Source organism: Protopterus annectens, chromosome 5.part0, assembly GCF_019279795.1.
Source record: "Protopterus annectens isolate FY-2018-M chromosome 5.part0, PAN1.0, whole genome shotgun sequence".
Classification (NCBI taxonomy): Eukaryota; Metazoa; Chordata; order Ceratodontiformes; family Protopteridae; genus Protopterus; species Protopterus annectens.
The window spans coordinates 275,486,796-275,507,476 of NC_056735.1; the positions used below are offsets into that span (position 1 = coordinate 275,486,796).

At 38.6% G+C, this 20,681-nt stretch overlaps 1 protein-coding gene across 1 annotated transcript in view; it reads left to right on the forward strand.

Moving 5' to 3' along the window:
• The window catches only part of RRP1B (ribosomal RNA processing 1B), a 1,940,580-nt gene that overhangs the window by 1,284,443 nt on the left and 635,456 nt on the right, over positions 1-20,681 (forward strand). The gene's annotated exons all lie outside the window — the stretch shown is intronic.

The window sequence follows — 20,681 nt, forward strand, 5'->3', positions numbered from 1 at the left end:
CAAATACAACAACTGAGGCGTAGCGAAAGACCTAAACAGTAATAAAAACAATAGAAACAACAACATGGTTAATAACAACAACCAACAGGGTAGTTCTAATAACAACTACAATAATAATACCGACGGGTCAACTCAGGGTTTTCACAGGAACCCCAATGGTCCTCAGAACAACCATCAACCGAACAAGAGACAATTTCCACCCAAGAACAGGAGGAGACAGAGGAGGAGATAATCAGTGGAACAACGCCAAATGTTTATCCCTTAATATTTAAAAGCACAGGGGGCGATTTTAGTGTTTATAACTTCACAGAATTGGACATTAAACAAGAATGGGTCGAATTTTTTTCAAAAGGCCTTTCCTTTGTTCCCAGCAAAAAGATGGACCTAGTTAAAACTATAGATTTAAAATTGTTTGTCCGCAAACTGAACTTAGATGTTCTAATAGGTAACAGCACATCTTTAGTTAATTCTAGAAGAGTTTCTAGTGTATTTCACCCTGCACTGCACCCCACTCTTGGGTTATTCGAAAGAATGTGTGAAATGAACCTTAGGGATTTGCAAAGAATTAGTGACAGTCAGTTTGACAACAATACTAACACTAAAACATCAGAATATGAAATAATTAATCTTTTGCAAATATGTCAAATACGTGCAATGAAACCAGATAAGGGTGGTGGGTTAGTTCTAATGGACCAGGAGGCATACGTTAAAGCCATGCGTAGACATCTGAACACAGATGTTTATACAAAAGCATCAGTTAATGAGCTCAACACAGCCTATAGGAGAATTAAGAACGTACTTGAAGATCTCTTTTTAGAAGCATATATAGACCTAGACTTGTACCAATATTTATTGATGATAGCACCTAGAGTTCCAGCACTTTTTGCGGTTCCTAAATTACATAAATCCATCAGTAATCCACCATTTAGACCAATAGTTGATGGGAGAGGTTCGGTGACATATGCATGTGCCAAACAAGTAGACAGCTTATTGAAGCCCCTTATAGAATCCGAATCTCAAATTTGCAAAGATTCATGGAGCTTCTTACATAACATTAACAATGTAGAATATCACGCCGAAGCACATTTTTTAACCATAGATGTCAAGGACCTCTACACTGTCATCCCCCAACATTTAGGTATGGAATGGATTAGAGATTATTTGATTTCCAAAAAGGTTACTGACAACACTATTTACTTGACTGAAACATTACTTGAAGTAGTATTGTCCAATAACTTTATGATGTTTGAAGGAGATCTGTATTTGCAAAAATCTGGCGTTGCTATGGGCTCCCCATGTGGCGGGAGCTTTGCGAATGCCATCATGGCACATGGGAAAACACTAAATAAAGTCCCCCTGCACGAGAGCTGTTGCACGGCTCGAAAAACTGGAAACATACAAAAAAACAACAAGAGCCAGCAAGTAGTGACTTAAAAAATTTGTATTCAAAGATACATAACAGCAAAAAAACAAACCGGTTTCGGCTGGAAAAATAACACAGCCTTCCTCAGTGTATAAATTCCATTCAAAAAACATGCTGTTTAAATACTAAAAGAACAAAACCCATTGGTTGAATACTCATAAATATTCATTTAATCCAGGGGAAAACAGACTACCAAGCTTTATGATCCACTTTTTTTCTTTACCATTCAATATATTATGCCACCCAGTTTTATTTGTACGATTGCCATGTACCATATCTACAATAATGAACATGAATTGGGCTGTGGGATGAACTAACTGATGTTTGTATAAAGCATTGGTCAACTTTTTATGTTTAATGTTACTAATATGTTCAGAAATACGTGATCTGATAGGACGAGAGGTCTGCCCTACATAGAATGCTCCACAGTTACATGTAGCCAAGTAAATCACCCAATCGCTACTGCAATTAGCGAAAAAGCTAAGTTCAAAGACCTGGGAACAGTTCCTACTAGAAAAATCTTTGGATGTAGTGATGCATTTACAGTTGGTGCAGTGGCCACAAGGAAAGCATCCATGCAAAATGTCCCCTGATATAGTGGTCTGTTTAAATACAGGGTTTTTATTATCACTGTGCTTGTAATGATTGAAATATGATTTGAGATTTCTACCATTCCTATATGAAAAAATACATCTATCTGGAATGATATTGGCAACCTCTTGGTCACACTGTAAAATGTTCCAGTGTCTACGAACACTCTCCAGAAGACAATTGGTATTACGACCATAGGTAGTAGTAAATCTAAGTGGTTGAGGTAATGTATCTGAATGGTCCTTATATTGGAGTAAATCAAATCTCTGCATACCATTAACCTGATGTTTGGCAACTGATATGTTGCCAGCATTATAACCCCTTTGTTTGAATCTGTTAAGTCACATTGATTAAGACAAAATGTAGAGTATTTTATATTCTATGTAGGGCAGACCTCTCGTCCTATCAGATCACGTATTTCTGAACATATTAGTAACATTAAACATAAAAAGTTGACCAATGCTTTATACAAACATCAGTTAGTTCATCCCACAGCCCAATTCATGTTCATTATTGTAGATATGGTACATGGCAATCGTACAAATAAAACTGGGTGGCATAATATATTGAATGGTAAAGAAAAAAAGTGGATCATAAAACTTGGTAGTCTGTTTTCCCCTGGATTAAATGAATATTTATGAGTATTCAACCAATGGGTTTTGTTCTTTTAGTATTTAAACAGCATGTTTTTTGAATGGAATTTATACACTGAGGAAGGCTGTGTTATTTTTCCAGCCGAAACCGGTTTGTTTTTTTACTGTTATGTATCTTTGAATACAAATTTTTTAAGTCACTACTTGCTGGCTCTTGTTGTTTTTTTACATGGGAAAACACCCTACTTTTCCCCCACCCAATGTTTAAAGAACATGTCTCCTGGTACAACAGATACCAGGATGACATGTTTTTGATTTGGAAGGGACCAAAAGCCCTAGTCCCTTCTTTTATTACAAGTATTACGGAGCTCACCGATTTTTTGCAATTTACTTTTAACATAGAAGAAGGATAGTATTAACTTTCTCGACATCCTACTTATTAAAGACGGACAAAACTCGAAGTACATTAGCAAGATTTATAGGAAACCCACATACTCCAATGCTTTCTTGCATTTTAGTAGTTGCCACACTTTCCACCAGAAAAAAGCAGTTAAAGGCCAAATGGTCAGAGCAGCAAGAATGATTACAACATTCTCAGATTTTGAATACGAATGTGAGAATTTGGAGAATATGTTTATAAACAGAGGGTATCCTTTTAAATTAGTAGCTAGTATTAGGGATGAGGTTAGGTCCAAAAGACTTTCAGGACACTTTATACCCTTATTAAGTGAGCGATCCATCGACATCACCCTACTGGACGAACAACATGTAGAAATTCATTCTTTTACAAATGACACCTACAAAAGCAGTTTTTTATGCACTTTTTCCAGTGACTATAAATACATTAGAGGTATTATGAATAAGAATTGGAGAATCATCTCCGAAGACCCAGTATTGAATAACAAGTTAGGGTCACAACTCAAAGTTATTTATAGAAGAAAGTATAATTTGAAAGTTCTTTTAGAAAAAAAGATGAAACCACAATTTATCTCATCAAATGGCATGTACGTATGCGGTGCTTGCCCACAATGCACATCAATTTTAGTAACAAAAGAAGTAGTCATTAATGACGAGGTATACAAAATAAATAAAAGATATAATTGTGAGTGTAAAGGAGTTGTTTACGCAGCACTATGCGAACAATGCAAGGCCTTCTATATAGGCAAAACTGAGAGAAAAATCAAGCAAAGAATTTATGAGCATAGAGGTATGCTATTGGTGAAAAGGATATGAATAACGCTTTAGCAAAGCACATACTTGAGCACCCTAACCACAATTTTAAATGTGTCATTTTACACCAAAGAACAAATGACCCAAGAGGTGGCCCATGGCAGTTAACCTTGGAGATAGATGAGTTAATGTGGCAAATTAGTACCACCGCAAGCGCATACCCTGGTCTTAATGAACATATATCTATCAAATGTATTCTTAAATTGCTAGCCCTTAAAAGACAATAAGAGATACACACACTTCATTTAATATAACAAGAACATCATAGCATTCAAAATTTCATTACTTATAGGTTTAGAAATACACATTTATTCACTTAATAATTTAAATGCACTAACTAATTATTTTTTAATACTCATTAATATTTACCAATTTTTTACTATTTCACCAATAAATACATATATTTTTTACAAGCATGTCACGTATTTAAAATATTAAAATATTCAATACACGTGACATACTTGAATTTAAACTTTAAACATTATTTAACATTTATTACTTAACACATTATATTGAATTTCTAGATATAGATGAAAAATAGATGGTAAGCGTCCTTAATTGACTAAATTAATGTTTTTGATGATGGTAATACATCAAGCTCTCTGCACACAAGTAAGATAAAAGACTCTTCTAAGATAAAAACTGTTAATAACTTACTTAAAGGCTTTTCCTAGTTTTTCGACAATGGGGTTTACTTAAACTGTTATTGAATGTCTTTGCTGCTGGATTTAGTAAGTTGTCAATATGCAGGGCTACTTAATAGCCTTGGGCTGTTGAAGATTTGTCTATTTTATTCATTTTATATATTTGAAAAGGAGTTATTGACTTTTGGACATGTTTTAGCAAGTGTTCCTTTATTATATAAAATATTTATACCTTTGTTTTGTGAACGCCAGGTACTTAACACGCCTTCTTCGGAAGTGACGTTCCTAACTGTTTTCTGGAGATATTTTTAAAAGATGTGTGACTTTTTATTTTGTATTTTGCATTCTGATGAAGGTGAAGCACAGTCTTTACCGAAAGTGTGTTATTTATTTGTTTTATCGCTAAATTAAACCTGGTTTGTACCGCTCTCATTGGTTTTTCAGTTCGCACTTTGTTTTAACTAATCATGTAGTCATACAAACAACACTTCTCAGTAAAGCTGTGATGGATGTCATTTTGGAAGCCAGAAGGCCTAGTACTAGAAAATTTTTATGCTGACAAATGGAAGAGATTCTTTGCTTGGAATCAAGCACAAGGAACTGATACAGCAGAACCACATATTCCTCAGATATTACAATACTTGACTGAGATGCTTGACAAAGGCCTATCTTTCTCATCAATCAAAATCCATGCCTCTGCCATTTCAGCACATTACAATACAGAGCCACCAATCTTTTCTCATCCTTTAATAAAGCAGTATCTTAGAGGAGCCAAAAATTTAAGGCCTCCTAGAAGATCACCATTACCTGCATAGGAGCTCAATTATGTGTTGGAAAAGCTCACCCTGCCTCCATTTGAACCAGCAGCTACCGCTGATATAAAGTTCTTATCATGGAAGACAACTCTGCTATTAGCAATTACTTAAGCAAGAAGAGTTTCAGAGTTACAGGCCCTCGTGGCCTTAGAGCCTTTTATCATATTTTACCCAGACAGGGTGTCTCTGAGGACAAATCCTACTTTTATGCCTAAGGTGGTTTCCAGTGTGGCTCTTAACCAAACAATTCATCTGCCAACTTTTTATCCAAATACGCAGAACAAAGGGGAAAGAATTCTGCATTCCTTGGACATACGCAGACAGCTAAGATTCTACTTGAGCAGGACTAAAGCTCTAAGAAAAACTGAGCAATTACAGGTGTCATATGCTGCAGGATCAGAAGGAAAGGCTATTTCAAAGCAGACAATTTCAAAGTGGATAAGCCATTGCATCCGTTTCTGCTACTTACACCATGGTAAACCTGTGCCCAAGGGCATTAGGTCTCATTCCACCAGAGCTGCAGCTACTTCAGCAGCCTTTCTCAAGGGAGTACCAACCAAAGACATTCTAGAGGCTGCTACTTGGAGTTCTGTTCACACCTTTACAAGGCATTACCATTTGCCTCTTTACTCTGTCCAGGACAGGCTTTGCCACTGCAGTGCTGGAGGGCCTTATAGCCGCACCTAATGCTGTTTAGCTCCAGCCTCCCAACCATAGCTTTGGGATTCTACCCAAATGTAATGACTGCAACAGTGAAACATGAAGAACATAGTACAGTTGTGTACACTTACCATAAATGTAGATGTTAGAGTGTATTAACTGTTGCAGTCCAGGTTACCCTCCCGCCATCCCCCTGTCATTCTAAAGTTTGTCTTTCCTTCTCTATCTTCTACAACCTATGTGGTGTATTTGTTTGTAGTTGAAGGTAAAGTTTATATTGATGCATGTATATATATTTATATAATATTGCTACCTTTTTGGGGGCACCTGACATCGGGGGCAATAAAAACTAAAGAAAATGGCGTCGGCTGCATGTTTTATACCCCCTGACGACCTGACGTCATGGAAGAGAAGACAGCAACCGACGCAGGACCCAAGACTTTGGAATTCAGGCCAACTGAGGGCAACCTGCCAGCAGATTACCCAAATGTAATGACTGCAACAGTGAATACACTCGAACATCTACATTTATGGTAAGTACACACAACTGTACTTTCTTGATTTTTTTCCTGTCAAGAAAACTAGAAATGTAAAGAATTTCAAACTTGTTTTTATAGTAAATCTTTCAGCAGATGTTCATCTATAAATCCATCAAGTTTTGAAACATTCTGTTTGAGTTTTTATTTTTTTAGTAAAAATCTTGTCAGCGATGTTAAAATGAAGCAGAGCTAAAAAAAAACATTGCTGTTAACTGCTCACAATCTTGGCCACACCCCAGTAGATTCTTTCTGTAGTTGAAACAGTATGCATGTAGTGAGATGTGTTGCTGTAACATAACTGTATATGGAGAAAATCTAAACAAGAACACCAGCTTTAATGTTTTTAGCATTCTGTTGTACCATAATTGCTTACAAATACAGTTTTTGCCACAGTGATTCCTTACTTCTGTGAAGTGTTATATTTAACATTACAGTGTATGAAATTTGTTTTGAAAAACAATAATTGAACATTTTTGGAAGGCATGATGGATTGTTGTAATTTGGTGATATCCCCTCGTCGCAGTAGTGTAAGCATAGCATCAGAACATACCTCTCAACCTGGAATAATCAAAAATCTGGACAGATGCCCATGAAAAGTAGGTACAACTGGCCAAAAGTCTGTACACTGATTAACATTCAATTTGCATACATAATTATATAAACCCACCCACTCCATCCAGTTGTGGGATACCAACTTTTAAAAATGCGAATTGAAGAACAGACAAAATATTAAACACAAAATATAACGAGAACAGTATAGTTTTATTTATATTAACATTTGAACTTGTATCAAACTTTGAACTTGTGTAAAACTAAAGTACAATTTTCTTTTATAACAACAAACTTAACTGCTTCTACACTAATGTTAAATAACAAAATATAACCAGAACAAAATGATTTTATTTATGCTAACATCTGAACTTGGATAAAACTAAAGTACAATTTTCTTTTATAAAAATAAAATAAACTCCGTCTCTGACCTTGTACAAAGCAACCATGAAAGCAAACAACGAACATCTTATAGTGATAAAGAAATTAACCAGGACTGGTCTGGACCATTGCATACAGTGTTCAGCTATGCTTTGCATCACTGTCCTTTCTGTACAATTAACTGTATCCAGAAATGAGCAATTTTCAGACAGCTTTTGCAAACTGCACTGCACGGTACAAACCTTTACACAATGTGATGGCTTAATTTCAACTACATTGTGATAGTCTAATATCTGCCTAAGCATAACACTAGGGTCAGAATCTCAGTAGTCAATATCACATTTCACTTTACTTCACCTGCTGTCATTGGCTAAAACACCTAAACTTTGTTCACACAAAGGCTGGCTTATATGGATATCTCTCAAGATGTCCTTCATGGATGCATCTGCAGTCATTACAGCTGGGTTGTCCTGTCGTCAGGCAGCCCTTCAGTCGGCCGGATTCCAAAGTCCGGGTCCGGCTTCGGCTGATGTCGCACTTCACCCGACGTCATCTCTGTTGGTCTTCGGGTATAAAAGCATCAGCCGACGCCATTTTCCCAGTCTTTCTTGCCGCGTGGCGCCCGAAGCAGAAGCTGTTCGCAAGTGCCGGTCGGTCGGATCCAGAGATTATTTCTACCGAATACTACTTTGAAGACTTCTAAAGCTAAGTACCCCGTTGGGGACTCTTTCTTGCCTCAGCCGATGTCAGAAAAAGTTAATAATTGTTTAACCTGTGGGAAACAAATACCTCATAAGGATTTCCACTCTTACTGTCTGCCTTGTTTAGGCCCAGCCCACGACGTAGCAGCCTGTTCGGCCTGTGCTTCCTTCAACCGACGAACGCTTAGGCGTCGGTCGGAGTTTGCAGAACAGTTTTTCGGTACTGATTTTGCGTACATTATGTCGTCGGATCCTCCGACTACACTTTCTGCCAAAACGCAAAGATAAAGACCGACACTCGCGGTCCGCGGTTTCGGCCGAAACCATGCTTAAACAAACCGCGAGTGTCTCGGTTTCGGCTGAAACCGAGAAAACTGATCAAAGTACAGCTGAATCTATCTCTACAGCTGAGGCCCCTGCTATTGAACCAACCTCAGAAGTTTTATCGACTACCAATGACTTATCAGACACCATTCCCTTGGATGTCTCTACCCCAGCACGTGGTGCTGCTAGGCCTCCAGCAGCCATGTCCATTAAGGCCTTCGCCAGGGCTAAAGCAGCCAAGACTTCTAAAAAAGTGCCTGTTAAACCTCCCTCTACCAGGCCCTCTTCTAGTAATCAAATGCTTACTTTGGCAGAAGATTTAATTACATTAATTAGAGGATCTCAATCTCACCCAGACAGGGCCTCTCAGCCCCCAGAGAAGAGACCTAGGGCAGAGCCCCCTGAGCCAGTGTCCTCCGATGATTCAGCTGATGAATCAGACATAACTGACCAGCCAGAGGCCCCTTTCTCCAATTTTGAAGATTCTGATGCTGAAGAATCTATTCCAGCTGCTTCTCCTCCAGAAGAATTCTCATTTGGGGAAACCTTACATGCCATGCGAGAGCATTTCCAATGGCAACAACAAGATTTTTCAGATTCCAGAAAAAGACTTAGAACCTTTCTACGCCTTCCACAGCACAGGCCCTTAGCTATACCTCCTGTTCTCTCTGTGGTAGATGATGCTTTCAATGATGTCTGCTCTGCTCCAGATTCACTGCCCCCAGCCCCTGCCAAACCAGACAGATTTTACAGGGTGCCAGATACTCATCACCACCTTTACAAGGCCCCTCTTGCAGACCCCGAATCTATATCCCAGGGTCCCAAGGCAGTAGCCGCGACCATAGCTAAAAACTCTATTCCTTCTGAAAGGGAAGCAAGGTCACTAGACAGATGGGGTAAAAAGGTTTACACTTCAGCTACTCTCTCAGCTAGAGCTTTAAACTGTCAATTTCACATGATACAATACCAAGAGTTTATGCTTGATCAGTTAACTAAAAAACTAACCATTGATGAATCTCTTGATAAGAAATATGTATTAGAGATGGTAAATAACATACAACAGGTTAGTAACCATTCCTTAAAATGTTGAAAACACCGAATAAAACAACAAATGCCCACAAAGCGAAGCAAGCCACAAAAGGACTCAGGCAGAAAAAATATAGTTGTAGTTAACGTATATTTAATAAGAACGTTTTCACTCCTCACATAGAAGAGCTTCTTCAGACAAAAGTAAAAAGCGCAAAAGCGCTACTTTTTAAAAAGGCAACAGCTGATAATTTTGATGTCACTTCCTTTTCAGCTAGTTGCTTACGGAACACTGGTATGTTTTAATACGTACAATAAGTTACATAAATCTGTCTGTTATCAACAGTGCCATCCCACAGTAACAACACCAAATATACAGTAAAATAATTTATAATATAAGAACAATATATAAAAGTCATCAAACTATTAATTACAAATGCAATCCTAAACAAATAGGAAGAGTAATAAATAGTAAGTGCTACACATTAAAAAAGAGTATCTAATACTTATATTTTTTGATACTTGTATTTTGAATACTGAAAGGGTATCAATGAAAGTTATTGCCTTCACAAGTTGGCAGTTCAATTTCTTAGATAACTATTATATTTCAAAATTACCGAGATATTACAACTCTCATTTAACCCGGGAGGGGAAAAAGCATTTAGCAACAACTGCCATTCAAGTTCTTTTAATTCGAGGAGAATGGACTGTGGGCCCCCCCTAATACCAACTTTAACCAAATCAATGCCCATAAAAGAAAAACTGTGTCCAATGTGGTCTAAAATATGTTTTGAAAGTGCATTATCAGTTTTTTTGTTTTTTATGGCGTAATTGTGTTGGTAAACTCGGTCACGCATCTTTCGATCCGTTTTACCAACATAAAACGCAGCACAACAATTACATTGTGCTATATAAACAATAGATTTTGTTTCACACCCGATCCTGTGTTTAATGAAGTATTTCTGGTCTCTGACAACAAAGGAATTCCCTGTTTTTAGTAACTTGCACCAATTACAAAAACCACATGCAAAACAACCAGTTTGTCTCACTGAAGAGTTGCTAAGATCACTTGTCTGTAATAGTTCTTTTAAGTTTTTACCTCTCCTAAACACAAAATGGGGGAAAGACCCCAAAACATCCAAAAGATGAGCACTATTCACAATAAAGTGCCAGTTTTTCTTAATAATTGAACACATGCTGTCAATATGTTTGTTATGTGTAAGGATAAGGCTGGTCTTAAAATCTTGAGTTGTACTCCCAGTAACCAAGTCGTTGTTACAATTGTCATTTACAAGTAAATTGAGTTCAATACTGGATGTTGCCATTCCCTGGTTTTCAGTATTCGAAGGTTAGCATAGTTTAGTGTGTAGGAGAAGTGGTTTGTAAAACCCTGACATCCTTTTAAGTGATACCTCGTTGATTAAACTATCTAAGAGTTCACAGGGATAACCTCTACTCAAAAACATTTCTTTGAGGTTAGAACACTCTATTTCAAAGGCTGTGTCTGTGTTACACATACGTGTAGCTCTAACTAATTGACCCTTGACAATGGATTTTTTCTGTTTCCATGGGTGGTTACTAGAATAATGTAAGAAAGCATTACAATATGTGTGCTTTCTAAAAATACTGAAAGTAACCGCTCATTGTCAAGGTCTTTGATGAGCTTCACGTCTAAATAATCAATCTCAGAAACAGAATAATGGTGGGTGAATGAAAGGAAGGGGCAAGAACTATTCATTTTTCCAATTAAATTAGAAACACATTCTTCGTCTCCTTGTATAAGAATAAAGACGTCATCTAAAAAGCGAGTATAAAATTTGCTAATCTCTTTAAACAGGTTGTCTTTAAACAAAAATGTCTTTTCCCAATAAGCGACCACTAAGTTGGATACGCTTCCCCCACATGGGGAGCCCATAGCTATACCTTTATGTAACTTATTGTACGTATTAAAACATACCAGTGTTCCGTAAGCAACTAGCTGAAAAGGAAGTGACATCAAAATTATCAGCTGTTGCCTTTTTAAAAAGTAGCGCTTTTGCGCTTTTTACTTTTGTCTGAAGAAGCTCTTCTATGTGAGGAGTGAAAACGTTCTTATTAAATATACGTTAACTACAACTATATTTTTTCTGCCTGAGTCCTTTTGTGGCTTGCTTCGCTTTGTGGTCATTTGTTGTTTTATTCGGTGTTTTCAACAGTCTGTTTGTCAGCGACATGTCAAGCCCCAGGACTCCGGTATTGTTTGGAACTGAGAATACTCCGTTACTGGATGTTCCATCTGCTCGTGAGGACATTAATGTTGGTGAACTGTTGGTTTTACTCACCCAACGGCTCGATACTTTTAACACACGGTTAGACAGGCTGGAGTCTACCGGTGTCTTGAATTTACGGAACACTGCTGCTTCTGGTTCAAACCACAATGCGGTGAGGTTAGATAGCGGACCCTCTGTTTTGATTGAGCCTGGACAACGACAGAGAACCACCAGTCCTGCTTCAATTTCCAACACCGCTGAACCAATTGGTGGTTCTATTATGCCTGCTGCAACAAACCACGTTGATGTGTTACACCGTCAAAACGGAACCGACTTGGTCGCAGGTGGTTATAACAGGAATACTACCTTGAGTGATAATCGTGCTGACCCTGGGCTTATTGGCGTTCCTTCATTTTGTGAATGGGCAAACAATACTGAAGTGTTTGCGTTTGGCTCAACGGGACTGCCGGCTACGGGAGCTAGTACTTCAGGTAACTCTGATGAAAATATTGCCACCCATTTAAAACTTTTAGACAGTAACATGTTAAAAATTAGGAAACTTCAATTAGAAGTCTCCTATTTTAAACAATGTATAAGAGAAAATATTGTGCCTAAAGGTTTAAGGAGTTCGTTTACTCCCTCAGGCTTATTTTCAGATCCTGTGTTTATTGAAGAACTTAACAGCGTTTTAAACCAACAAGGACTTGATTTAATGGGTGTTATGGTCAAGCATTATGAAAAATACATCGATGCCTTACTATCTGAAACTAATGCCCTTGATAATAAAATCAAAGTTGACCTCAACTTTTCCCGTTATAAATATGACTATCACAGGATTTTTGATAGTATTGACTCTCTTTTGGTGAAATTAAAAATCAATAAAACCAAAAAACTTTCTAGAGATCGCCAGGCATATGCCTCTGATATGGCATTCCCTAATTTGGTCAAGAAATTAAATGGGCCTTTGAATAAAGACGGGTTCACTAGTAGCAACACTGATAGAGAGGTGCTTCCCCCACTTGAAGAGAACGAATTTGAAAATGAGGATGGCGATGAAGGTCCATCAACACAACAACCGAGGAGAAGTAATAGGATAAAATCAAACTATAATAAAAATGGGTATCCCCCCAATTACAAAAATCAGAATAAGCCTTTTTTAGGATGGAGAAAAAACCAGAGGAAAAACAAGTAGAACAATTGAGAGACGAACTTGTTGCTTTCCCAACTGGTAAACCGGCCATCCTGAAAAACCAGAAAGGTGATTTTACCATCTACAACTTCTCCGAAGTCATCATTGACCAAGACTTAATTGAACTGTTGGCCTTCGGGCTATCTTTTGTTCCTGATCAAAAAATTAGCCTGCCTAGAGTTTTGATGGACTTGAAATGTTTTGCTCGTAAGTTAAACCTTAAGGTGTTGTTTAGTGGTGATTCCAGCATAGACCAGCACCCCTTTAAAATGCTGAGTACTTTCAACCCCCCTCTTCACCCTATTTTACAGACATTTGAATATGCCTGTGAAATTGATCTCAGACACTTATTTGAGAAAATTAGATGGTCTGACACTAGGAACAACATCTCACATGAACAAAAGAGCAGCTTGGAAAATCTTAGGAATGCCTCAATTAGGGTGATTAAACCCGATAAAGGTGGGGGTTTGGTCATCTTTGACAAAGATGAGTATAACGTTAAGATGCTTAAAGTACTCAATACACCAGCGTATGAAATTTCATCCCTTAATGAGATGTCTGGTGAATATAAGCGAATCAAAGGGTATCTTAGGGACTTATTCATTGAAGGTAGGATTGATATCGAAACCTTCGATTTTATTAACATCTCCTTCCCTAGAGTGCCAGTTATGTTTGGAATCCCCAAAATACACAAAAATTTGGTGGACCCTCCTATGCGTGCTCTAGTGGATGGGAGATGTTGTATCACCTACCCTTGTGCTAAGGTCGTTGATTACATATTAAACAAATACCTTAAGTTGTTACCTCAGATCTGTAAAGACTCATGGTCTTTTTTAAGGTCCATCAATAACATTCCTTTCGACCCTTCAAATAATTTCCTAACTATAGATGTAGTTGAGTTATACACCTGCATACCACACTGTGAGGCTATTGAATGGGTTGAATTGATGCTATTAGATCTAGGAGCCCCTAAAGATGAAATTGACGTTGTTACCATCCTATTAAACATCATTTTAACGTCAAATTTTTTCATCTTTAACAATAATTATTACCTTCAAAAAAAAGGTATAGCTATGGGCTCCCCATGTGGGGGAAGCGTATCCAACTTAGTGGTCGCTTATTGGGAAAAGACATTTTTGTTTAAAGACAACCTGTTTAAAGAGATTAGCAAATTTTATACTCGCTTTTTAGATGACGTCTTTATTCTTATACAAGGAGACGAAGAATGTGTTTCTAATTTAATTGGAAAAATGAATAGTTCTTGCCCCTTCCTTTCATTCACCCACCATTATTCTGTTTCTGAGATTGATTATTTAGACGTGAAGCTCATCAAAGACCTTGACAATGAGCGGTTACTTTCAAGTATTTTTAGAAAGCACACATATTGTAATGCTTTCTTACATTATTCTAGTAACCACCCATGGAAACAGAAAAAATCCATTGTCAAGGGTCAATTAGTTAGAGCTACACGTATGTGTAACACAGACACAGCCTTTGAAATAGAGTGTTCTAACCTCAAAGAAATGTTTTTGAGTAGAGGTTATCCCTGTGAACTCTTAGATAGTTTAATCAACGAGGTATCACTTAAAAGGATGTCAGGGTTTTACAAACCACTTCTCCTACACACTAAACTATGCGAACCTTCGAATACTGAAAACCAGGGAATGGCAACATCCAGTATTGAACTCAATTTACTTGTAAATGACAATTGTAACAACGACTTGGTTACTGGGAGTACAACTCAAGATTTTAAGACCAGCCTTATCCTTACACATAACAAACATATTGACAGCATGTGTTCAATTATTAAGAAAAACTGGCACTTTATTGTGAATAGTGCTCATCTTTTGGATGTTTTGGGGTCTTTCCCCCATTTTGTGTTTAGGAGAGGTAAAAACTTAAAAGAACTATTACAGACAAGTGATCTTAGCAACTCTTCAGTGAGACAAACTGGTTGTTTTGCATGTGGTTTTTGTAATTGGTGCAAGTTACTAAAAACAGGGAATTCCTTTGTTGTCAGAGACCAGAAATACTTCATTAAACACAGGATCGGGTGTGAAACAAAATCTATTGTTTATATAGCACAATGTAATTGTTGTGCTGCGTTTTATGTTGGTAAAACGGATCGAAAGATGCGTGACCGAGTTTACCAACACAATTACGCCATAAAAAACAAAAAAACTGATAATGCACTTTCAAAACATATTTTAGACCACATTGGACACAGTTTTTCTTTTATGGGCATTGATTTGGTTAAAGTTGGTATTAGGGGGGGCCCACAGTCCATTCTCCTCGAATTAAAAGAACTTGAATGGCAGTTGTTGCTAAATGCTTTTTCCCCTCCCGGGTTAAATGAGAGTTGTAATATCTCGGTAATTTTGAAATATAATAGTTATCTAAGAAATTGAACTGCCAACTTGTGAAGGCAATAACTTTCATTGATACCCTTTCAGTATTCAAAAATACAAGTATCAAAAAATATAAGTATTAGATACTCTTTTTTAATGTGTAGCACTTACTATTTATTACTCTTCCTATTTGTTTAGGATTGCATTTGTAATTAATAGTTTGATGACTTTTATATATTGTTCTTATATTATAAATTATTTTACTGTATATTTGGTGTTGTTACTGTGGGATGGCACTGTTGATAACAGACAGATTTATGTAACTTATTGTACGTATTAAAACATACCAGTGTTCCGTAAGCAACTAGCTGAAAAGGAAGTGACATCAAAATTATCAGCTGTTGCCTTTTTAAAAAGTAGCGCTTTTGCGCTTTTTACTTTTGTCTGAAGAAGCTCTTCTATGTGAGGAGTGAAAACGTTCTTATTAAATATACGTTAACTACAACTATATTTATTCCTTAAAATGTGGCTATGATGCACTGGAGGCTTCATTTAGATCAGCCATGACTGGCACAGTGATAAGAAGACATGCATGGCTAAAGGAGCAACCTCTACCAGATCATGTTAAAGCTAAGTTGCTAGATGCTCCTATGGATAAGACAAGCTTGTTTGTTACACCTGCACAGCAGGTTATAAAGAAAATGGAAGAAAAAGCAAAATTAGTTCAAACGGTTAAAGATTTCCTGCAAGTTCAACCCCCAAGGTTTAGCAGGAACTGGCCTGCCAAAAATTGGTCCTTTCCAGACTCCACAAGATTTCAAAGGGGCAGGAATAGGCGTCCCAGAGGCAGAAACCAATCTAGAGGTGGTGCCTACAGAGGACGACAGTGGCAAGGTAACAACAGAGGCTCAGACACAACCACTGCCACTACAACAGCACAGCCACAGTGACTTAACCCTAAATCCGCCTACCAGGGAACAAATAACAGCTCCTCTAGGCGGAAAGTTAACTTTATTTTCAAAGAACTGGCACCACATAACAAAAGACAAGTGGATTTTACAAACCATAGATCAAGGTTACCGATTCCACTTCCACACTTTACCAGTCAAAGAGGAATGCCAAATCTACCTCCAAATCAAAAAGCAGAAGCTCTACAACAGATAATGGAGTTAGCAAACATGAGAGCTGTGGAAAAAGTACCAACAGCAGAGCAAGGAAAGGGGTTCTACTCCAGGCTATTCCTAGTTCCAAGAAAGGAAAAAAGTTGGAGACCAATTCTCGACCTGTCCACCTTAAATACATACATCATTGTACCAAAATTCAAAATGCTGACCCTACAGCAACTTCTTCCCATGCTGGGCAAGGAGTGTTGGCTGGTAACTCTAGATCTCAAGGAGGCATACCTGCACGTCCCTATTCGACCAATCTGCAGAAGATACCTCAGATTTCTTGCAGGATCAGAGCACTATCAATTCTCAGCATTGCCTTTTGGCTTATCTACTGAGCCCAGAGTATTCACAAAATGCCTGGCATCAGTAATCGCCCATTGCAGACTACAGGGAATTCAAATTTACCCATACCTGGACGACTGCCTACTACAAGGGGACAACAAAAGCAAGTTGACAACAGATTTACAAAGGGTCATTTACTTGCTACAAGCACTGGGATACACAGTCAATTTACAAAAGTCAAGGCTGATACCATCCCAAACAAGGACTTTCTTGGGAGCGGAATTGGACACAGTAAGACAAATGGCATTCCTAACTACAGAAAAACAAAAGAACTCCCTCTTTACTTCTTGGCACTAACAAAACTGAACAAGTTAACAGCAAGAAAGGTACTGCAGGCCTTAGGCTTCATGGCATCATGCATAATTTTGGTCCCATTTGCCAGACTTCATATGAGAAAACTACAGTGGTACCTAAGGAATTTATGGTCCCAGCACAGGCACAGCCTAGAAACAGAAATCCCACTAATTCCATGCATAAAACAGGAGTTCCTATGGTGGGCTCAGGCATGCCAGTCAAACCCAGGCCTTCCCTTTCGCAGAGGTCAAGCAAGCCAGAACATCACAACAGACGCTTCAGACCTAGGATGGGGGGCCCACATGATGGACAAACGCGTGCAAGGATTGTGGACTCAGGATCAACTTCACCTGCACATCAACCTAAAAGAAATGCTGGCAGTAAAACTGGCAATCCAAAGGTTCAGACCATTTCTCAAAGAGGGTCAGTTGATGATAAGGACAGACAACACCACAGTCATGTGGTACATCAACAAACAGGGAGGCACTCATTCGTACCCCCTATGCAGACTGACTTTGGAATTGTGGACCCTGGCACTCAGCTACAACATCCAGCTACAGGCAATATTTGTACCAGGAAAAGAAAATACTCTAGCAGACATATTAAGCAGAACCACATCCGATGCCCACGAATGGCACCTGCACCCGGACATCTTCAAGACCATCACAAAGAAATGGGGAATGACTCAGATAGATCTATTCGCATCACCCCACAATCACCAGCTCCAAAAATTTTGCACAAGGACATTCCACCCATTAGCATGGAAAGTGGACTCTCTCTCCTTCAGCTGGAAAGGCCTAACAGCATATGCATTCCCACCTTTTCCCTTGATACACAAAGTATTATTAAAAATCAAGGAGGAACAGCCAAAAATAATCCTGATAGCTCCAAACTGGCCAAGACAACACTGGTACCCTCTGCTGAGGAGCATGTCTCGGAACAATATGTGGCCAATACCACTGATGCCCTTGATGCTAACTCAGAACAACTACAGCACCATACATCCAAACCTGAAAACGTTACAACTGACTGCATGGAACATCACATAGCAGCAGCTAATCAAGAACTTTCCCAAAGAGTTAAAGACATTATTCTTGAAGCACGCAGACCTTCAACAAGAAGGAACTACGCTGGAAAATGGAAAAGGTTTGTCACCTGGAGTTCTGAAAGAGGAAAAGATGTGTCAAACATAGATATGCCTAATATTCTGGAGTACCTGGCCGAACTTCTCTATTCAGGCCTGTCCTACTCCTCCATCAAGATACATGCATCAGCTATTTCAGCAGAATACAGCTTTGATCCACCTGTTTTTTCACACCCTTTGCTCAGACAGTTTCTCAGAGGAATCAAGAATGTAAAACCCCCAAGGAAACCACCATTGCCAACTTGGGACTTGAACTTCGTACTAGAAAAGTTGACACTTTCACCCTTTGAACCAGCAGCAACAGCAGACCTAAAATACCTGTCTTGGAAAACTGCTTTCCTACTGGCAATTACTTCAGCAAGGAGGGTTTCAGAACTACAGGCCTTAATGGCAGTGCAACCCTTCCTAATCTTCCACCAAGATAGAGTGTCCATGAGAACTAATCCAACTTTTATGCCTAAAGTGGTATCCAGGGTGTCCTTAAACCAGGCAATCCACCTACCTACCTTCTTTCCCAACCCACAAAACAGAGGGGAAAGAATATTGCATACCTTGGATGTACATAGACAGCTACGCTACTACTTGGACAGAACCAAAAGCAACAGAAAGACTGACCAACTTTTTGTAGCCTATGCAACAGGAAGGGAAGGAAGAGCTATTTCCAAACAGACAATCTCCAAATGGATAGGAAATTGCATTCGATTCTGTTACTCTTTCCATGGAAAACCAATTCCACAGAACATAAGACCTCATTCTACAAGGGCAACAGCCACTACCACAGCCTTCTTACGAGGAGTGGCAACCAAAGACATTATTGAGGCGGCTACTTGGACCTCCGTGCATACATTTGCCAAGCATTATAATTTGCCTCTATATTCCAGATCCCGAGCAGGGTTTGCCACTGCTGTACTGCAAGGGATCCTAAACACACCATTATCTTCCTTTAACCTCCTCCCCTAGTTGGCTATGGTATTCTACCCAGCTGTAATGACTGCAGATGCATCCATGAAGGACATAGTACAGTTTTGTACCTACCATAAATGTAGATGTCCGAACTGGATAGCATCTGCAGTCAGGATTACCCTCCCTCCTTCCCCTCTGTGGTACTCCTAGGGTGTTTACCCCCCCCCTAATAGCTAACTGGTGGGGGGGAGTCTTTTATGGTGTATTTGTTTGTATATATGTACATACATGCTTATTTTTGTGTTTACCTATACCTTTTTTGGAAACATTGGCCTTCTATCCAAAAATTTTAGCCTTCCTAGAGGGCTTCTGGCATCTGGGGCAAGAAACACTGAGGAAAATGGCGTCGGCTGATGCTTTTATACCTGAAGACCAACAGAGATGACGTCGGGTGAAGTGCGACATCAGCGAAGCGGACCGGACTTTGGAATCCGGCCGACTGAAGGGCTGCCTGACGACAGGACAACCCAGCTGTAATGACTGCAGATGCTATCCAGTTCGGACATCTACATTTATGGTAGGTACAAAACTGTACTTTTTGGCAATATGAAAAATAAGTCAAAACTCTTATTATGAGCACTTGTGAGCCAAACTACTGTTCAAAAATAGAATAGTGGTAAGGGGCACTTAGTTATAATGAAAAAAAAATCTGTACTAACTTACAGCATCAGCTTCAAGTTCACAGCAATTCAGGAAAAAACAAGAAAGAATCTGTTGAGATGCAGTGACTGTAGAATGACAATGCTTCTACCTTTGAAAAAAAAAAAAGTCCTGTTAGCCAAACTGTATTTGCAAATGAACCAATTTAATACAAAGTTCTGACCAAATGAAAGGCACTAGGTTTATGTATTTAGATTTAAGAGTACTTTAAGCATGTCCTGAGAGAGAGAGAGACCACACTATAAAGAATGAAACTATAATTTATTTAGACCAAACTGTATTCCACTTAAATATTTATTGAGAAAATGTCAAAATATGGAACTTTCTCAAATTAGTTTTTAGGTAATACCAATTATTTTACTACCTGATACTCGGTGCTTTAAAAAACAGAAGAAATGTTTGTATGTCATCCTTTAAGATCTAAAAGTTTACTTTGAAAGCTGAATGTGAACTGATGACACTGGTTTCAATAACCTACCTGTAAGGTTAATTATCTCCTTATGGTAGAATTACTGTGTTGCCAAAAGCGAAGTAAAACACATACAAAATTACACACACACGTACATGCATACTGGAATTCCACATGCTTTTTTGGACATCCTTCAGACCTCCCAACCGTTCCGAATTACTCGTTTTTTACCGAGTTTCGGGGTCCAAATGAAGGGGTGCCACGATTCCTGAGTGGCACCCCTTCATTTCCGATTTTTATTTGGATTTTTTGAAATTTTCGCGCTGTCTGAGCTGACGTCATCACGTGCGCAATGACGTCAGCTCCACCAGGCTACCAGCCAGTTGGAATTGAGCTCAAAGAGCTCACATCATCATTTCCGGCTGGCTGAAACGGCAG